General features: G+C 36.2%; 1 long non-coding RNA gene across 2 annotated transcripts in view; it reads left to right on the top strand.

Moving 5' to 3' along the window:
• The window catches only part of LOC140074727 (uncharacterized), a 508,369-nt gene that overhangs the window by 324,717 nt on the left and 160,839 nt on the right, over positions 1–22,813 (top strand). The window lies entirely within an intron of this gene.

The raw sequence follows: 22,813 nt of genomic DNA, 5'->3' as shown, positions 1-22,813 counted from the left end.
AGACCGAAGTAAGATCCTTACTGAGAAAGGAGGTGCTACGGCGGGTGCCACTGCAGGATCGAGGGACAGGATTTTATTCAACCCTGTTCCTTATAAAGAAACCGGATGGCACATTCCGGACCATTATAAATTTAAGACCACTAAACTGCTACCTACAGGTGGAAAAATTCAAGATGGAATCGATAAAGTCAACCGTAAACCTGCTCTTTCAGGATTGTTTTATGGCTTCCATAGACTTAGCGGATGCATATTACCACGTCCCTATTCATCCGGACAGTCAGAGATTCCTGAGAGTGGCGGTGATGATGGAGGGCAAGATAGAGCACCTCCAATTCAGGGCTCTACCCTTTGGAGTGGCGATAGCACCGAGAGTTTTCACAAAACTAATATCAGAAGTGGGAGCCTACATACGAAGATATCAGGGCACCTTTGTGCCATATCTAGACGACTTCCTGTTGATCGCAGGTTCAGCAGAGAAGTTGCAGACCTTCATAAGGATGGTGATGAGGATCCTACATCGCCTGGGCTGGATGATAAATTTGAAGAAGTCCTCCCTTACTCCGGCCAGATCAAAGATATTTCTCGGCATCACATTAGATTCCACTCAGCAGAAATCTTTCCTTCCTCAGGACAAGGTGGTGAAGATTGTAGCCTCAGTGGAAAAGCTGTACAGACAGCCATCCCCTACCATAAGGGACATTATGAGGACTCTAGGTCTCTTTACAGCGGCAATTCCAGCGGTGCTCTGGGCGATGTATCACGCAAGGCCCTTGCAGCTCTTCATGTTGGAAAACTGGAGGGGGGACCAGTCCTCCTTGGACCAGAGGATTACACTTCCCCAACAGATCCTGGATTCCCTGAGGTGGTGGCTAAGAGAAGAGAACCTCCAGGCAGGCAGGCCTTGGAGAGAGGAGAATCCCCTATCCATGATTACGGATGCGAGCTCTACGGGTTGGGGAGCTCAGGTCAAGGGACTCTTGTTACAGGGCGCATGGAACGAGGAATCCAGAAAAAAGTCCTCAAATTACAGAGAACTAGAAGCCATCCTGCAGGCAATCAGACGGGCTCTGCCGATGATTCGGGGGTCAGACCTGAAGGTTGCCTCGGACAATGTCACAGCAGTGGCGTTCGTGAATCGCCAGGGGGGTACCCGAAGCGGGTCCTTAATGAACCTCTCGCATCAAATTCTGGACCTGGCGGAAGCCAATCTAAGATCAATATCGGCGGTACACATAAGGGGCAAGGACAATCTGCAGGCAGACTTCCTAAGCCGTCATCTCTTACGTCAGGGAGAGTGGTCCCTGAATCGGAGGGTGTTCTCCAAGATAACCAGACTCTGGGGTCAACCAGAGGTGGATTTATTCGCCACAAGAAAGAACAGACAGGTCAGGCTCTTCTGCTCCCTAGACCCGAGAGACCAATCCTTAAGTTTGGATGCCTTCTCAATCAAGTGGAACTTCAGCCTAGCCTATGCATTTCCACCCCTGTCTATTCTCCCGAGGGTTCTGAAGAAGATACGACAAGACCAGGCCAGAGTTATTCTTATAGCCCCCTTCTGGCCCAGGAGGGCATGGTTCTCGGTACTGAGAGATCTATCGATATCAGACCCTTGGATCCTCCCAGAGAGTCACGATCTCCTCTCCCAGGGCCCAGTATTCCACCCGCAGATTGCGAACCTCCATCTGACGGCCTGGAATTTGAGAGGCGTATCTTGAGGGAAAAAGGCCTCTCGGACAAGGTAATTACAACCCTGCAGAAGAGCAGAAAGGTAGTTACCTCTAGGATCTATTTTAGGGTCTGGAGAGTATTCTCAGATTTTTGTTCTCCAGATAAGATAGACTTAGCTCATCCAAATATAGCTAAGATATTAGATTTCCTGCAAGCAGGATTAGATAAGGGCCTAAAACCTGCCACCCTTAAAGTTCAGATCTCTGCCCTTAGCTCCCTGTTTGAGTCCCCTTTAGCCTCTCATCCCTGGATATCTCGGTTCATAAAGGCGGCATCTCGTATGACCCCCTTTAGGAGATGTACGGTGCCCCCCTGGGACCTCACTCTGGTATTAAATTATCTGATAAGAGATCCCTTTGAGCCCCTGGAGTCTTGTTCACTAAAGTGGTTGACCATTAAAGTTGTATTTTTGGTAGCAATCACTTCAGCCCGTAGGGTTGGAGAGATATCTTCTCTATCATGTAGAGCGCCTTTTCTCAAGATCTTGGATGACAGGGTAGTTCTGGTGAGGGACCCGGCCTTTTTACCAAAGGTAGTCTCTAGATTCCATAGATCCCAGGAGATCAGGCTCCCATCCTTCTGTAGCAACCCTTCTACGGATAGGGAAAGGGAGTTTAACAAATTAGATGTTAAAAGGGCCATTGAGCTATATTTGGATAGGACTAAAGATTGGAGAAAATCTGATAGTCTTTTTGTTCTGTTTGGTGGCAAGAATAGGGGGCAGAAGGCCTCAGCGGTAGTTATAGCTAGATGGATTAGGCAAGCCATTAGCTCCGCTTATGTAGCAGCCGGTCAGCCGATACCAGAAGGTCTAAAAGCCCATTCCACTAGAGCAGTTTCTTCCTCATGGGCAGAATTTAGAGAGGTGTCGGTTAATCAGATTTGTCAGGCTGCCACCTGGTCTTCTCCACATACTTTCTATAGGCACTATAGGCTAAATGTAGCAGGTGCACAGGAACTTTCCTTTGGGCGAAGGGTTCTTTCTTCGGTTATCCCTCCCTAAGGATTTCATCTATGTTATTCTCTCTGGTTGGGTGCTGTCGTGGTGAGAGGGGGAAACCGGTAATTACTCACCGGTAATTGTGTTTCCTTGAACCACGACAGCACCCTGGGTATTCCCTCCCTTGTAAATTCTTTTTCACACTTGGGTGTTCAGTGTTATGTGTGTGTCACAGAGGTGTGAGATTCTCTCATTGAAAGTGATACTGAATGACACGGTGGTCAGAATTAATCGAGAACATTAAGTCCCATACAGTCTCTGTAATCCACTGAAGGAGGTGGGGCGTACCGCAGAATTTGAAGTCTGGGTTTCCTGTCCCTGGAGGCGGATCCCTCTCTCTGGTTGGGTGCTGTCGTGGTTCAAGGAAACACAATTACCGGTGAGTAATTACCGGTTTCTTGATTAAATTATGGTGTGAAAGCAAAAGGTTTAAGAGTATCCATTAGTTTCTCATCTAACATTTTTAATTTTTTCTATCTTTCTGCTAAGTTTTGTTTTGTTTTTTTAATAAAATATTTTGTGTCTTCTGCTAGATTTGTAGAATTTGAGTTTTTTTGAACATACATTTTAAATAACTTATCAAAGTGATTTCTGTCTAGATTGGTGCAAACTGTCTTGAAAACATTCTAGCAACTTATTGAATGTTTTACATATTTGAAAATGTACAGTGCTTTAGATTTTTTTTTCCCTGTGGAATAGATAGATGTAAAATAGAAAGCAGCTTTTAAAAAGAGAGAGCTGTAAGTAATCTATATACAAGAAATTGTAAGGAGCAAACACAATATTTTTCTTTGAAGTTATCTCAGTCATTTACAAAAAGAAATATTTATATATTTTTTAAATGATGTGCATGACTTTTTCACCAGTATTAATAATAGCACAAATCGTGTTGAAGAAGAGCTAAAGTGTTGAAAAACCTAAATCAATATTCATGATAATTTCATCCATATTTGAAGCTAAGGGGTTAAATGACTATGATCAGTGGTTTATGCCAATCTTTCCACTTACATATTACATATACACTGCCAATTCATTTACTTATGTAGAACTGGGAGGGGGGTTGGGGACTCTGGACTTGATTTCATATATCAACTTATGGTATAGGTAATCAAGGTCAGTGCCCCCCTCCTCTACCCCAATTTAAACCCAGGACCCTTTCACTTTCTTATTGTTACCGTGGTAACTGAGGTCTACCAAATCTCAGACCCTTTCTGCTTTCCTGTGGATAGGGGATAGAAAAGCTTCAAGAGTAGTAAAATATTGCAATGAATGGCTACATTTAATAAATGCTTTAAAAACAGTGGCCACTATTATGAAAGGGTCAACAATAAATATAATGAATTATAAATATGTTAAATGTGTAATGGATATGGAACATTGTTGCCAGTTGATTTAGAGGAACTATATGACTATCTTTTTGGGGCTACCAAGAATTCCCCGTTCCCCCTATAAGACACAATGCAAGTTTTCAATGGGGTTTTACCTATTTTCTAAAATACATTTATTTATATGAAATAAATGCCTGTAGCAGACACCCTGTAGTTTCATCCATCACCCAGAGGGACCCATTGTGAGCACCAATCTGTACCTGATTGGCAAATCTTTGCCTCTGTATAAGCAAATAGACAAGATTGAAATCATAAAAAAACTGTCTACACTCCGGTCAAATAGGTAGTTGGCTTATTCTTTGAAATGTGCTTGGGTCACATTTGGAATTCACTACAAATCACCTGGGAAAGATGTTGATTGTATTGTTTAGGGTGTCGCCTGGAAAAGGCCACCTGGTGGGAACTTTTCTTTACAGACCCCCAAGTTAACATACTGGCAGAGAAACCTATTTTAATCTGGACTTCACGGTATTGTTCATCTTCTAGAAAAACAAACAGGATGTCTGGAGCAGTGTCAACTTTTATTGATTAGTTAATTTGCCTATTAGCATCCCAATAACTAAAGAGAAGAGAAACTGCAGTCAACTAACTGTAATTCTGCAATCTTTTGAGGGATGAAACTATCTGTGATTTTGATTTTTATAATTTAAAGTAAATTTAAACATGGCAACCATTTATGTATAAGGGAAAAGATAATAGAAACATTTATCTGGGGTTTTTTGTTCCTTTTTTCCTATATTAACTTAAAGGTACACTTGAATCAGGACCATGAAAATAATTAGGTGACAGGAACAGCAATTCATTTTTTTAAGATAACTTTTGATAAATTGGTCAATTTTATTCGGTATAGTTTAAATGAAATGGTATATTTGTTTATAAATCCCACCCCTCATGAGCTTTATGTTTGCATTTTCCACACATTATGTATGTTTACTTTCTTTTCCTTCTTTTAAAATCTCTATTTTTACTGGATCTTTCACCTGATCGCAGGCAATCTAGCTGGCGTCGGCTCTTGGGTCTAAAAGCCAACGGTTTAGAAGTACTTGCATTGTGAACATTATCATTTTATGGGCTTTATTACTTACTTTATAGGTTTAATCCATATAGCATGGAGCTAGAAGCAGTATATGTGTTACATTAAATGGTTGGTTTGTCACTTGTCATGGCCAACGATTCCTTGATTTGTTGGCTCACTTAAGCTTCCTTTTTTATGATACTCTTTGAAATTTGTCTAGAGTATCACCCAAACCAAGCACCACAGCTCATGACTCCTCCCTTAGCTAGATGACACACACTGTATTATATTGATGTATGCAATGCTGTTGGCAAGGTTAGAAAGACTTTAAATTAACTTAAAACCAGTAACACAAGAAAAGCTATGTTTTTCAATCCATTTTAATGCAAAAAAATACCATAAAAAAACTATACAATAATACATAAAAATACATATATTTACATTGAAAAATCTATAGAGAATCATGTCTGCTTCAGATAACGGTGGAGGAATCTCTTTTTGGGGTGCATCGGAATGTCCAGATCTTTGGTAATAAATACGTACATCCTGATATGAGGTGGCAGAAGTCTTGGCCTTCTCCTCCCTGCTCCCACTCGAAGAAGGTCAGTTGTACAGATCCACCTGCCTTCTCTTTGTGGGTCTGAAGGTTGTCCAGAACTTCTCCGCTCCCCATCAGCCGCCTCCTCAGTCACATTACGGTCCGTTAAATGGTTTGGATCAGTCGGCAAAATTAATGGGTATTGTGGCCCACTGCATGCAATCTGGAAAAAGAAAAGCGCATTTGGATGAGAAAATTGTACGTATAGTTCAGATCCCTTACTTTCATTTTAATAGTTAGACAACCCTGTTGATGGCTTCATTCACAAGAGGTGTATTTCAAAGTGCAATATGGAATGGATATTTTGGATAACATTCATATTGGTTTATCAGTAGAAATAGTATCTGTAAGACCTAATTAGGCAATTTTAATTTATTCACAAATAAAAACCTATTACTGGACATGTAACTGGGGTTAAACTAGACTCATTCATTTTTTTTTTTAATCACAATTTAGCTGTAATTTGAGGAATTGAAAAAAAACCATACTAAGGAGTGATAAAAGGACTGTAAGGAATGGAAATGGCTATAGTGGTATACATTGGAATATAACAGCCAAAATGCAAAACTTCAAACTATTTGAAATATACCCAAATGTATCCAGGCTTGTGAGGAAAGAAGCAGAGTAAAACATGTAATGAGTAGCAATAAAGTGAATCTTTTCACTTACCTGATCCATAGTAGTTTCTGAAGAAGATGCCATCACCATTTCCATGTAAGATGTAAGATGTGATAGAGTAGTAAGAAGACAAAGATATTGTGGGCTCTTATATGGTAGATGACACACCCCCTCCCATTCTTTACTGGTCAAATGCAGATTGTGTGTAGCTCCTCCTTTGTTTGGAACCAAAGACATTGCTTGATTGGTCTATATGGACATGTAGAATGATAGTACTTTTTCTTGATTAAATTATGGTGTGAAAGCAAAAGGTTTAAGAGTATCCATTAGTTTCTCATCTAACATTTTTAATTTTTTCTATCTTTCTGCTAAGTTTTGTTTTGTTTTTTTAATAAAATATTTTGTGTCTTCTGCTAGATTTGTAGAATTTGAGTTTTTTTGAACATACATTTTAAATAACTTATCAAAGTGATTTCTGTCTAGATTGGTGCAAACTGTCTTGAAAACATTCTAGCAACTTATTGAATGTTTTACATATTTGAAAATGTACAGTGCTTTAGATTTTTTTTTTCCTGTGGAATAGATAGATGTAAAATAGAAAGCAGCTTTTAAAAAGAGAGAGCTGTAAGTAATCTATATACAAGAAATTGTAAGGAGCAAACACAATATTTTTCTTTGAAGTTATCTCAGTCATTTACAAAAAGAAATATTTATATATTTTTTAAATGATGTGCATGACTTTTTCACCAGTATTAATAATAGCACAAATCGTGTTGAAGAAGAGCTAAAGTGTTGAAAAACCTAAATCAATATTCATGATAATTTCATCCATATTTGAAGCTAAGGGGTTAAATGACTGTGATCAGTGGTTTATGCCAATCTTTCCACTTACATATTACATATACACTGCCAATTCATTTACTTATGTAGAACTGGGAGGGGGGTTGGGGACTCTGGACTTGATTTCATATATCAACTTATGGTATAGGTAATCAAGGTCAGTGCCCCCCTCCTCTACCCCAATTTAAACCCAGGACCCCCTCACTTTCTTATTGTTACTGTGGTAACTGAGGTCTACCAAATCTCAGACCCTTTCTGCTTTCCTGTGGATAGGGGATAGAAAAGCTTCAAGAGTAGTAAAATATTGCAATGAATGGCTACATTTAATAAGTGCTTTAAAAACAGTGGCCACTATTATGAAAGGGTCAACAATAAATATAATGAATTATAAATATGTTAAATGTGTAATGGATATGGAACATTGTTACCAGTTAATTTAGAGGAACTATATGGGGCTTTTTGGGGCTACCAAGAATTCCCCGTTCCCCCTATAAGACACAATGCAAGTTTTCAATGGGGTTTTACCTATTTTCTAAAATACATTTATTTATATGAAATAAATGCCTCTAGCAGACACCATGCAGTTTCATCCATCACCCAGAGGGACCCATTGTGAGCACCAATCTGTACCTGATTGGCAAATCTTTGCCTCTGTATAAGCAAATAGACAAGATTGTAATCATAAAAAAACTGTCTACACTCCGGTCAAATAGGTAGTTGGCTTATTCTTTGAAATGTGCTTGGGTCACATTTGGAATTCACTACAAATCACCTGGGAAAGATGTTGATTTTATTGTTTAGGGTGTCGCCTGGAAAAGGCCACCTGGTGGGAACTTTTCTTTACAGACCCCCAAGTTAACATACTGGCAGAGAAACCTATTTTAATCTGGACTTCACGGTATTGTTCATCTTCTAGAAAAACAAACAGGATGTCTGGAGCAGTGTCAACTTTTATTGATTAGTTAATTTGCCTATTAGCATCCCAATAACTAAAGAGAAGAGAAACTGCAGTCAACTAACTGTAATTCTGCAATCTTTTGAGGGATGAAACTATCTGTGATTTTGATTTTTATAATTTAAAGTAAATTTAAACATGGCAACCATTTATGTATAAGGGAAAAGATAATAGAAACATTTATCTGGGGTTTTTTGTTCCTTTTTTCCTATATTAACTTAAAGGTACACTTGAATCAGGACCATGAAAATAATTAGGTGACAGGAACAGCAATTCATTTTTTTAAGATAACTTTTGATAAATTGGTCAATTTTATTCGGTATAGTTTAAATGAAATGGTATATTTGTTTATAAATCCCACCCCTCATGAGCTTTATGTTTGCATTTTCCACACATTATGTATGTTTACTTTCTTTTCCTTCTTTTAAAATCTCTATTTTTACTGGATCTTTCACCTGATCGCAGGCAATCTAGCTGGCGTCGGCTCTTGGGTCTAAAAGCCAACGGTTTAGAAGTACTTGCATTGTGAACATTATCATTTTATGGGCTTTATTACTTACTTTATAGGTTTAATCCATATAGCATGGAGCTAGAAGCAGTATATGTGTTACATTAAATGGTTGGTTTGTCACTTGTCATGGCCAACGATTCCTTGATTTGTTGGCTCACTTAAGCTTCCTTTTTTATGATACTCTTTGAAATTTGTCTAGAGTATCACCCAAACCAAGCACCACAGCTCATGACTCCTCCCTTAGCTAGATGACACACACTGTATTATATTGATGTATGCAATGCTGTTGGCAAGGTTAGAAAGACTTTAAATTAACTTAAAACCAGTAACACAAGAAAAGCTATGTTTTTCAATCCATTTTAATGCAAAAAAATACCATAAAAAAACTATACAATAATACATAAAAATACATATATTTACATTGAAAAATCTATAGAGAATCATGTCTGCTTCAGATAACGGTGGAGGAATCTCTTTTTGGGGTGCATCGGAATGTCCAGATCTTTGGTACTAAATACGTACATCCTGATATGAGGTGGCAGAAGTCTTGGCCTTCTCCTCCCTGCTCCCACTCGAAGAAGGTCAGTTGTACAGATCCACCTGCCTTCTCTTTGTGGGTCTGAAGGTTGTCCAGAACTTCTCCGCTCCCCATCAGCCGCCTCCTCAGTCACATTACGGTCCGTTAAATGGTTTGGATCAGTCGGCAAAATTAATGGGTATTGTGGCCCACTGCATGCAATCTGGAAAAAGAAAAGCGCATTTGGATGAGAAAATTGTACGTATAGTTCAGATCCCTTACTTTCATTTTAATAGTTAGACAACCCTGTTGATGGCTTCATTCACAAGAGGTGTATTTCAAAGTGCAATATGGAATGGATATTTTGGATAACATTCATATTGGTTTATCAGTAGAAATAGTATCTGTAAGACCTTATTAGGCAATTTTAATTTATTCACAAATAAAAACCTATTACTGGACATGTAACTGGGGTTAAACTAGACTCATTCATTTTTTTTTTATCACAATTTAGCTGTAATTTGAGGAATTGAAAAAAAACAATACTAAGGAGTGATAAAAGGACTGTAAGGAATGGAAATGGCTATAGTGGTATACATTGGAATATAACAGCCAAAATGCAAAACTTCAAACTATTTGAAATATACCCAAATGTATCCAGGCTTGTGAGGAAAGAAGCAGAGTAAAACATGTAATGAGTAGCAATAAAGTGAATCTTTTCACTTACCTGATCCATAGTAGTTTCTGAAGAAGATGCCATCACCATTTCCATGTAAGATGTAAGATGTGATAGAGTAGTAAGAAGACAAAGATATTGTTGGCTCTTATATGGTAGATGACACCCCCCCTCCCTTTCTTTACTGGTCAAATGCAGATTGTGTGTAGCTCCTCCTTTGTTTGGAACCAAAGACATTGCTTGATTGGTCTATATGGACATGTAGAATGATAGTACTTTTTCTTGATTAAATTATGGTGTGAAAGCAAAAGGTTTAAGAGTATCCATTAGTTTCTCATCTAACATTTTTAATTTTTTCTATCTTTCTGCTAAGTTTTGTTTTGTTTTTTTAATAAAATATTTTGTGTCTTCTGCTAGATTTGTAGAATTTGAGTTTTTTTGAACATACATTTTAAATAACTTATCAAAGTGATTTCTGTCTAGATTGGTGCAAACTGTCTTGAAAACATTCTAGCAACTTATTGAATGTTTTACATATTTGAAAATGTACAGTGCTTTAGATTTTTTTTTTTCCTGTGGAATAGATAGATGTAAAATAGAAAGCAGCTTTTAAAAAGAGAGAGCTGTAAGTAATCTATATACAAGAAATTGTAAGGAGCAAACACAATATTTTTCTTTGAAGTTATCTCAGTCATTTACAAAAAGAAATATTTATATATTTTTTAAATGATGTGCATGACTTTTTCACCAGTATTAATAATAGCACAAATCGTGTTGAAGAAGAGCTAAAGTGTTGAAAAACTTAAATCAATATTCATGATAATTTCATCCATATTTGAAGCTAAGGGGTTAAATGACTGTGATCAGTGGTTTATGCCAATCTTTCCACTTACATATTACATATACACTGCCAATTCATTTACTTATGTAGAACTGGGAGGGGGGTTGGGGACTCTGGACTTGATTTCATATATCAACTTATGGTATAGGTAATCAAGGTCAGTGCCCCCCTCCTCTACCCCAATTTAAACCCAGGACCCCCTCACTTTCTTATTGTTACTGTGGTAACTGAGGTCTACCAAATCTCAGACCCTTTCTGCTTTCCTGTGGATAGGGGATAGAAAAGCTTCAAGAGTAGTAAAATATTGCAATGAATGGCTACATTTAATAAGTGCTTTAAAAACAGTGGCCACTATTATGAAAGGGTCAACAATAAATATAATGAATTATAAATATGTTAAATGTGTAATGGATATGGAACATTGTTGCCAGTTGATTTAGAGGAACTATATGACTATCTTTTTGGGGCTACCAAGAATTCCCCGTTCCCCCTATAAGACACAATGCAAGTTTTCAATGGGGTTTTACCTATTTTCTAAAATACATTTATTTATATGAAATAAATGCCTCTAGCAGACACCATGTAGTTTCATCCATCACCCAGAGGGACCCATTGTGAGCACCAATCTGTACCTGATTGGCAAATCTTTGCCTCTGTATAAGCAAATAGACAAGATTGTAATCATAAAAAAACTGTCTACACTCCGGTCAAATAGGTAGTTGGCTTATTCTTTGAAATGTGCTTGGGTCACATTTGGAATTCACTACAAATCACCTGGGAAAGATGTTGATTGTATTGTTTAGGGTGTCGCCTGGAAAAGGCCACCTGGTGGGAACTTTTCTTTACAGACCCCCAAGTTAACATACTGGCAGAGAAACCTATTTTAATCTGGACTTCACGGTATTGTTCATCTTCTAGAAAAACAAACAGGATGTCTGGAGCAGTGTCAACTTTTATTGATTAGTTAATTTGCCTATTAGCATCCCAATAACTAAAGAGAAGAGAAACTGCAGTCAACTAACTGTAATTCTGCAATCTTTTGAGGGATGAAACTATCTGTGATTTTGATTTTTATAATTTAAAGTAAATTTAAACATGGCAACCATTTATGTATAAGGGAAAAGATAATAGAAACATTTATCTGGGGTTTTTTGTTCCTTTTTTCCTATATTAACTTAAAGGTACACTTGAATCAGGACCATGAAAATAATTAGGTGACAGGAACAGCAATTCATTTTTTTAAGATAACTTTTGATAAATTGGTCAATTTTATTCGGTATAGTTTAAATGAAATGGTATATTTGTTTATAAATCCCACCCCTCATGAGCTTTATGTTTGCATTTTCCACACATTATGTATGTTTACTTTCTTTTCCTTCTTTTAAAATCTCTATTTTTACTGGATCTTTCACCTGATCGCAGGCAATCTAGCTGGCGTCGGCTCTTGGGTCTAAAAGCCAACGGTTTAGAAGAACTTGCATTGTGAACATTATCATTTTATGGGCTTTATTACTTACTTTATAGGTTTAATCCATATAGCATGGAGCTAGAAGCAGTATATGTGTTACATTAAATGGTTGGTTTGTCACTTGTCATGGCCAACGATTCCTTGATTTGTTGGCTCACTTAAGCTTCCTTTTTTATGATACTCTTTGAAATTTGTCTAGAGTATCACCCAAACCAAGCACCACAGCTCATGACTCCTCCCTTAGCTAGATGACACACACTGTATTATATTGATGTATGCAATGCTGTTGGCAAGGTTAAAAAGACTTTAAATTAACTTAAAACCAGTAACACAAGAAAAGCTATGTTTTTCAATCCATTTTAATGCAAAAAAATACCATAAAAAAACTATACAATAATACATAAAAATACATATATTTACATTGAAAAATCTATAGAGAATCATGTCTGCTTCAGATAACGGTGGAGGAATCTCTTTTTGGGGTGCATCGGAATGTCCAGATCTTTGGTAATAAATACGTACATCCTGATATGAGGTGGCAGAAGTCTTGGCCTTCTCCTCCCTGCTCCCACTCGAAGAAGGTCAGTTGTACAGATCCACCTGCCTTCTCTTTGTGGGTCTGAAGGTTGTCCAGAACTTCTCCGCTCCCCATCAGCCGCCTCCTCAGTCACATTACGGTCCGTTAAATGGTTTGGATCAGTCGGCAAAATTAATGGGTATTGTGGCCCACTGCATGCAATCTGGAAAAAGAAAAGCGCATTTGGATGAGAAAATTGTACGTATAGTTCAGATCCCTTACTTTCATTTTAATAGTTAGACAACCCTGTTGATGGCTTCATTCACAAGAGGTGTATTTCAAAGTGCAATATGGAATGGATATTTTGGATAACATTCATATTGGTTTATCAGTAGAAATAGTATCTGTAAGACCTTATTAGGCAATTTTAATTTATTCACAAATAAAAACCTATTACTGGACATGTAACTGGGGTTAAACTAGACTCATTCATTTTTTTTTTAATCACAATTTAGCTGTAATTTGAGGAATTGAAAAAAAACAATACTAAGGAGTGATAAAAGGACTGTAAGGAATGGAAATGGCTATAGTGGTATACATTGGAATATAACAGCCAAAATGCAAAACTTCAAACTATTTGAAATATACCCAAATGTATCCAGGCTTGTGAGGAAAGAAGCAGAGTAAAACATGTAATGAGTAGCAATAAAGTGAATCTTTTCACTTACCTGATCCATAGTAGTTTCTGAAGAAGATGCCATCACCATTTCCATGTAAGATGTAAGATGTGATAGAGTAGTAAGAAGACAAAGATATTGTGGGCTCTTATATGGTAGATGACACACCCCCTCCCATTCTTTACTGGTCAAATGCAGATTGTGTGTAGCTCCTCCTTTGTTTGGAACCAAAGACATTGCTTGATTGGTCTATATGGACATGTAGAATGATAGTACTTTTTCTTGATTAAATTATGGTGTGAAAGCAAAAGGTTTAAGAGTATCCATTAGTTTCTCATCTAACATTTTTAATTTTTTCTATCTTTCTGCTAAGTTTTGTTTTGTTTTTTTAATAAAATATTTTGTCTTCTGCTAGATTTGTAGAATTTGAGTTTTTTTGAACATACATTTTAAATAACTTATCAAAGTGATTTCTGTCTAGATTGGTGTAAACTGTCTTGAAAACATTCTAGCAACTTATTGAATGTTTTACATATTTGAAAATGTACAGTGCTTTAGATTTTTTTTTTCCTGTGGAATAGATAGATGTAAAATAGAAAGCAGCTTTTAAAAAGAGAGAGCTGTAAGTAATCTATATACAAGAAATTGTAAGGAGCAAACACAATATTTTTCTTTGAAGTTATCTTAGTCATTTACAAAAAGAAATATTTATATATTTTTTAAATGATGTGCATGACTTTTTCACCAGTATTAATAATAGCACAAATCGTGTTGAAGAAGAGCTAAAGTGTTGAAAAACTTAAATCAATATTCATGATAATTTCATCCATATTTGAAGCTAAGGGGTTAAATGACTGTGATCAGTGGTTTATGCCAATCTTTCCACTTACATATTACATATACACTGCCAATTCATTTACTTATGTAGAACTGGGAGGGGGGTTGGGGACTCTGGACTTGATTTCATATATCAACTTATGGTATAGGTAATCAAGGTCAGTGCCCCCCTCCTCTACCCCAATTTAAACCCAGGACCCCCTCACTTTCTTATTGTTACTGTGGTAACTGAGGTCTACCAAATCTCAGACCCTTTCTGCTTTCCTGTGGATAGGGGATAGAAAAGCTTCAAGAGTAGTAAAATATTGCAATGAATGGCTACATTTAATAAGTTCTTTAAAAACAGTGGCCACTATTATGAAAGGGTCAACAATAAATATAATGAATTATAAATATGTTAAATGTGTAATGGATATGGAACATTGTTGCCAGTTGATTTAGAGGAACTATATGACTATCTTTTTGGGGCTACCAAGAATTCCCCGTTCCCCCTATAAGACACAATGCAAGTTTTCAATGGGGTTTTACCTATTTTCTAAAATACATTTATTTATATGAAATAAATGCCTCTAGCAGACACCATGTAGTTTCATCCATCACCCAGAGGAACCCATTGTGAGCACCAATCTGTACCTGATTGGCAAATCTTTGCCTCTGTATAAGCAAATAGACAAGATTGTAATCATAAAAAAACTGTCTACACTCCGGTCAAATAGGTAGTTGGCTTATTCTTTGAAATGTGCTTGGGTCACATTTGGAATTCACTACAAATCACCTGGGAAAGATGTTGATTGTATTGTTTAGGGTGTCGCCTGGAAAAGGCCACCTGGTGGGAACTTTTCTTTACAGACCCCCAAGTTAACATACTGGCAGAGAAACCTATTTTAATCTGGACTTCACGGTATTGTTCATCTTCTAGAAAAACAAACAGGATGTCTAGAGCAGTGTCAACTTTTATTGATTAGTTAATTTGCCTATTAGCATCCCAATAACTAAAGAGAAGAGAAACTGCAGTCAACTAACTGTAATTCTGCAATCTTTTGAGGGATGAAACTATCTGTGATTTTGATTTTTATAATTTAAAGTAAATTTAAACATGGCAACCATATATGTATAAGGGAAAAGATAATAGAAACATTTATCTGGGGTTTTTTGTTCCTTTTTTCCTATATTAACTTAAAGGTACACTTGAATCAGGACCATGGAAATAATTAGGTGACAGGAACAGCAATTCATTTTTTTAAGATAACTTTTGATAAATTGGTCAATTTTATTCGGTATAGTTTAAATGAAATGGTATATTTGTTTATAAATCCCACCCCTCATGAGCTTTATGTTTGCATTTTCCACACATTATGTATGTTTACTTTCTTTTCCTTCTTTTAAAATCTCTATTTTTACTGGATCTTTCACCTGATCGCAGGCAATCTAGCTGGCGTCGGCTCTTGGGTCTAAAAGCCAACGGTTTAGAAGTACTTGCATTGTGAACATTATCATTTTATGGGCTTTATTACTTACTTTATAGGTTTAATCCATATAGCATGGAGCTAGAAGCAGTATATGTGTTACATTAAATAGTTGGTTTGTCACTTGTCATGGCCAACGATTCCTTGATTTGTTGGCTCACTTAAGCTTCCTTTTTTATGATACTCTTTGAAATTTGTCTAGAGTATCACCCAAACCAAGCACCACAGCTCATGACTCCTCCCTTAGCTAGATGACACACACTGTATTATATTGATGTATGCAATGCTGTTGGCAAGGTTAGAAAGACTTTAAATTAACTTAAAACCAGTAACACAAGAAAAGCTATGTTTTTCAATCCAAAAAAATACCATAAAAAAACTATACAATAATACATAAAAATACATATATTTACATTGAAAAATCTATAGAGAATCATGTCTGCTTCAGATAACGGTGGAGGAATCTCTTTTTGGGGTGCATCGGAATGTCCAGATCTTTGGTAATAAATACGTACATCCTGATATGAGGTGGCAGAAGTCTTGGCCTTCACCTCCCTGCTCCCACTCGAAGAAGGTCAGTTGTACAGATCCACCTGCCTTCTCTTTGTGGGTCTGAAGGTTGTCCAGAACTTCTCCGCTCCCCATCAGCCGCCTCCTCAGTCACATTACGGTCCGTTAAATGGTTTGGATCAGTCGGCAAAATTAATGGGTATTGTGGCCCACTGCATGCAATCTGGAAAAAGAAAAGCGCATTTGGATGAGAAAATTGTACGTATAGTTCAGATCCCTTACTTTCATTTTAATAGTTAGACAACCCTGTTGATGGCTTCATTCACAAGAGGTGTATTTCAAAGTGCAATATGGAATGGATATTTTGGATAACATTCATATTGGTTTATCAGTAGAAATAGTATCTGTAAGACCTTATTAGGCAATTTTAATTTATTCACAAATAAAAACCTATTACTGGACATGTAACTGGGGTTAAACTAGACTCATTCATTTTTTTTTTTTAATCACAATTTAGCTGTAATTTGAGGAATTGAAAAAAAAACAATACTAAGGAGTGATAAAAGGACTGTAAGGAATGGAAATGGCTATAGTGGTATACATTGGAATATAACAGCCAAAATGCAAAACTTCAAACTATTTGAAATATACCCAAATGTATCCAGGCTTGTGAGGAAAGAAGCAGAGTAAAACATGTAATGAGTAGCAATAAAGTGAATCTTTTCACTTACCTGATCCATAGTAGTTTCTGAAGAAGATGCCATCACCATTTCCATGTAAGATGTAAGATGTGATAGAGTAGTAAGAAGACAAAGATATTGTGGGCTCTTATATGGTAGATGACACACCCCCTCCCTTTCTTTACTGGTCAAATGCAGATTGTGTGTAGCTCCTCCTTTGTTTGGAACCAAAGACATTGCTTGATTGGTCTATATGGACATGTAGAATGATAGTACTTTTTCTTGATTAAATTATGGTGTGAAAGCAAAAGGTTTAAGAGTATCCATTAGTTTCTCATCTAACATTTTTAATTTTTTCTATCTTTCTGCTAAGTTTTGTTTTGTTTTTTTAATAAAATATTTTGTGTCTTCTGCTAGATTTGTAGAATTTGAGTTTTTTTGAACATACATTTTAAATAACTTATCAAAGTGATTTCTGTCTAGATTGGTGCAAACTGTCTTGAAAACATTCTAGCAACTTATTGAATGTTTTACATATTTGAAAATGTACAGTGCTTTAGATTTTTTTTTTTCCTGTGGAATAGATAGATGTAAAATAGAAAGCAGCTTTTAAAAAGAGAGAGCTGTAAGTAATCTATATACAAGAAATTGTAAGGAGCAAACACAATATTTTTCTTTGAAGTTATCTCAGTCATTTACAAAAAGAAATATTTATATATTTTTTAAATGATGTGCATGACTTTTTCACCAGTATTAATAATAGCACAAATCGTGTTGAAGAAGAGCTAAAGTGTTGAAAAACTTAAATCAATATTCATGATAATTTCATCCATATTTGAAGCTAAGGGGTTAAATGACTGTGATCAGTGGTTTATGCCAATCTTTCCACTTACATATTACATATACACTGCCAATTCATTTACTTATGTAGAACTGGGAGGGGGGTTGGGGACTCTGGACTTGATTTCATATATCAACTTATGGTATAGGTAATCAAGGTCAGTGCCCCCCTTCTCTACCCCAATTTAAACCCAGGACCCCCTCACTTTCTTATTGTTACCGTGGTAACTGAGGTCTACCAAATCTCAGACCCTTTCTGCTTTCCTGTGGATAGGGGATAGAAAAGCTTCAAGAGTAGTAAAATATTGCAATGAATGGCTACATTTAATAAGTGCTTTAAAAACAGTGGCCACTATTACAAAAGGGTCAACAATAAATATCATGAATTATAAATATGTTAAATGTGTAATGGATATGGAACATTGTTGCCAGTTGATTTAGAGGAACTATATGACTATCTTTTTGGGGCTACCAAGAATTCCCCGTTCCCCCTATAAGACACAATGCAAGTTTTCAATGGGGTTTTACCTATTTTCTAAAATACATTTATTTATATGAAATAAATGCCTCTAGCAGACACCATGTAGTTTCATCCATCACCCAGAGGGACCCATTGTGAGCACCAATCTGTACCTGATTGGCAAATCTTTGCCTCTGTATAAGCAAATAGACAAGATTGTAATCATAAAAAAACTGTCTACACTCCGGTCAAATAGGTAGTTGGCTTATTCTTTGAAATGTGCTTGGGTCACATTTGGAATTCACTACAAATCACCTGGGAAAGATGTTGATTGTATTGTTTAGGGTGTCGCCTGGAAAAGGCCACCTGGTGGGAACTTTTCTTTACAGACCCCCAAGTTAACATACTGGCAGAGAAACCTATTTTAATCTGGACTTCACGGTATTGTTCATCTTCTAGAAAAACAAACAGGATGTCTGGAGCAGTGTCAACTTTTATTGATTAGTTAATTTGCCTATTAGCATCCCAATAACTAAAGAGAAGAGAAACTGCAGTCAACTAACTATAATTCTGCAATCTTTTGAGGGATGAAACTATCTGTGATTTAGATTTTTATAATTTAAAGTAAATTTAAACATGGCAACCATTTATGTATAAGGGAAAAGATAATAGAAACATTTATCTGGGGTTTTTTGTTCCTTTTTTCCTATATTAACTTAAAGGTACACTTGAATCAGGACCATGAAAATAATTAGGTGACAGGAACAGCAATTCATTTTTTTAAGATAACTTTTGATAAATTGGTCAATTTTATTCGGTATAGTTTAAATGAAATGGTATATTTGTTTATAAATCCCACCCCTCATGAGCTTTATGTTTGCATTTTCCACACATTATGTATGTTTACTTTCTTTTCCTTCTTTTAAAATCTCTATTTTTACTGGATCTTTCACCTGATCGCAGGCAATCTAGCTGGCGTCGGCTCTTGGGTCTAAAAGCCAACGGTTTAGAAGTACTTGCATTGTGAACATTATCATTTTATGGGCTTTATTACTTACTTTATAGGTTTAATCCATATAGCATGGAGCTAGAAGCAGTATATGTGTTACATTAAATGGTTGGTTTGTCACTTGTCATGGCCAACGATTCCTTGATTTGTTGGCTCACTTAAGCTTCCTTTTTTATGATACTCTTTGAAATTTGTCTAGAGTATCACCCAAACCAAGCACCACAGCTCATGACTCCTCCCTTAGCTAGATGACACACACTGTATTATATTGATGTATGCAATGCTGTTGGCAAGGTTAGAAAGACTTTAAATTAACTTAAAACCAGTAACACAAGAAAAGCTATGTTTTTCAATCCATTTTAATGCAAAAAAATACCATAAAAAAACTATACAATAATACATAAAAATACATATATTTACATTGAAAAATCTATAGAGAATCATGTCTGCTTCAGATAATGGTGGAGGAATCTCTTTTTGGGGTGCATCGGAATGTCCAGATCTTTGGTAATAAATACGTACATCCTGATATGAGGTGGCAGAAGTCTTGGCCTTCTCCTCCCTGCTCCCACTCGAAGAAGGTCAGTTGTACAGATCCACCTGCCTTCTCTTTGTGGGTCTGAAGGTTGTCCAGAACTTCTCCGCTCCCCATCAGCCGCCTCCTCAGTCACATTACGGTCCGTTAAATGGTTTGGATCAGTCGGCAAAATTAATGAGTATTGTGGCCCACTGCATGCAATCTGGAAAAAGAAAAGCGCATTTGGATGAGAAAATTGTACGTATAGTTCAGATCCCTTACTTTCATTTTAATAGTTAGACAACCCTGTTGATGGCTTCATTCACAAGAGGTGTATTTCAAAGTGCAATATGGAATGGATATTTTGGATAACATTCATATTGGTTTATCAGTAGAAATAGTATCTGTAAGACCTTATTAGGCAATTTTAATTTATTCACAAATAAAAACCTATTACTGGACATGTAACTGGGGTTAAACTAGACTCATTCATTTTTTTTTTTTTTAATCACAATTTAGCTGTAATTTGAGGAATTGATAAAAAAACAATACTAAGGAGTGATAAAAGGACTGTAAGGAATGGAAATGGCTATAGTGGTATACATTGGAATATAACAGCCAAAATGCAAAACTTCAAACTATTTGAAATATACCCAAATGTATCCAGGCTTGTGAGGAAAGAAGCAGAGTAAAACATGTAATGAGTAGCAATAAAGTGAATCTTTTCACTTACCTGATCCATAGTAGTTTCTGAAGAAGATGCCATCACCATTTCCATGTAAGATGTGATAGAGTAGTAAGAAGACAAAGATATTGTGGGCTCTTATATGGTAGATGACACACCCCCTCCCTTTCTTTACTGGTCAAATGCAGATTGTGTGTAGCTCCTCCTTTGTTTGGAACCAAAGACATTGCTTGATTGGTCTATATGGACATGTAGAATGATAGTACTTTTTCTTGATTAAATTATGGTGTGAAAGCAAAAGGTTTAAGAGTATCCATTAGTTTCTCATCTAACATTTTTAATTTTTTCTATCTTTCTGCTAAGTTTTGTTTTGTTTTTTTAATAAAATATTTTGTGTCTTCTGCTAGATTTGTAGAATTTGAGTTTTTTTGAACATACATTTTAAATAACTTATCAAAGTGATTTTTGTCTAGATTGGTGCAAACTGTCTTGAAAACATTCTAGCAACTTATTGAATGTTTTACATATTTGAAAATGTACAGTGCTTTAGATTTTTTTTTTCCTGTGGAATAGATAGATGTAAAGTAGAAAGCAGCTTTTAAAAAGAGAGAGCTGTAAGTAATCTATATACAAGAAATTGTAAGGAGCAAACACAATATTTTTCTTTGAAGTTATCTCAGTCATTTACAAAAAGAAATATTTATATATTTTTTAAATGATGTGCATGACTTTTTCACCAGTATTAATAATAGCACAAATCGTGTTGAAGAAGAGCTAAAGTGTTGAAAAACTTAAATCAATATTCATGATAATTTCATCCATATTTGAAGCTAAGGGGTTAAATGACTGTGATCAGTGGTTTATGCCAATCTTTCCACTTACATATTACATATACACTGCCAATTCATTTACTTATGTAGAACTGGGAGGGGGGTTGGGGACTCTGGACTTGATTTCATATATCAACTTATGGTATAGGTAATCAAGGTCAGTGCCCCCCTCCTTTACCCCAATTTAAACCCAGGACCCCCTCACTTTCTTATTGTTACCGTGGTAACTGAGGTCTACCAAATCTCAGACCCTTTCTGCTTTCCTGTGGATAGGGAATAGAAAAGCTTCAAGAGTAGTAAAATATTGCAATGAATGGCTACATTTAATAAGTGCTTTAAAAATAGTGGCCACTATTATGAAAGGGTCAACAATAAATATAATGAATTATAAATATGTTAAATGTGTAATGGATATGGAACATTGTTGCCAGTTGATTTAGAGGAACTATATGACTATCTTTTTGGGGCTACCAAGAATTCCCCGTTCCCCCTATAAGACACAATGCAAGTTTTCAATGGGGTTTTACCTATTTTCTAAAATACATTTATTTATATGAAATAAATGCCTCTAGCAGACACCATGTAGTTTCATCCATCACCCAGAGGGACCCATTGTGAGCACCAATCTGTACCTGATTGGCAAATCTTTGCCTCTGTATAAGCAAATAGACAAGATTGTAATCATAAAAAAACTGTCTACACTCCGGTCAAATAGGTAGTTGGCTTATTCTTTGAAATGTGCTTGGGTCACATTTGGAATTCACTACAAATCACCTGGGAAAGATGTTGATTGTATTGTTTAGGGTGTCGCCTGGAAAAGGCCACCTGGTGGGAACTTTTCTTTACAGACCCCCAAGTTAACATACTGGCAGAGAAACCTATTTTAATCTGGACTTCACGGTATTGTTCATCTTCTAGAAAAACAAACAGGATGTCTGGAGCAGTGTCAACTTTTATTGATTAGTTAATTTGCCTATTAGCATCCCAATAACTAAAGAGAAGAGAAACTGCAGTCAACGAACTGTAATTCTGCAATCTTTTGAGGGATGAAACTATCTGTGATTTTGATTTTTATAATTTAAAGTAAATTTAAACATGGCAACCATTTATGTATAAGGGAAAAGATAATAGAAACATTTATCTGAGGTTTTTTGTTCCTTTTTTCCTATATTAACTTAAAGGTACACTTGAATCAGGACCATGAAAATAATTAGGTGACAGGAACAGCAATTCATTTTTTTAAGATAACTTTTGATAAATTGGTCAATTTTATTCGGTATAGTTTAAATGAAATGGTATATTTGTTTATAAATCCCACCCCTCATGAGCTTTATGTTTGCATTTTCCACACATTATGTATGTTTACTTTCTTTTCCTTCTTTTAAAATCTCTATTTTTACTGGATCTTTCACCTGATCGCAGGCAATCTAGCTGGCGTCGGCTCTTGGGTCTAAAAGCCAACGGTTTAGAAGTACTTGCATTGTGAACATTATCATTTTATGGGCTTTATTACTTACTTTATAGGTTTAATCCATATAGCATGGAGCTAGAAGCAGTATATGTGTTACATTAAATGGTTGGTTTGTCACTTGTCATGGCCAACGATTCCTTGATTTGTTGGCTCACTTAA

The sequence above is a fragment of the Engystomops pustulosus genome, chromosome 8 (assembly GCF_040894005.1).
Source record: "Engystomops pustulosus chromosome 8, aEngPut4.maternal, whole genome shotgun sequence".
Classification (NCBI taxonomy): Eukaryota; Metazoa; Chordata; class Amphibia; order Anura; family Leptodactylidae; genus Engystomops; species Engystomops pustulosus.
This window is presented reverse-complemented; position numbering and strand designations above follow the sequence as displayed.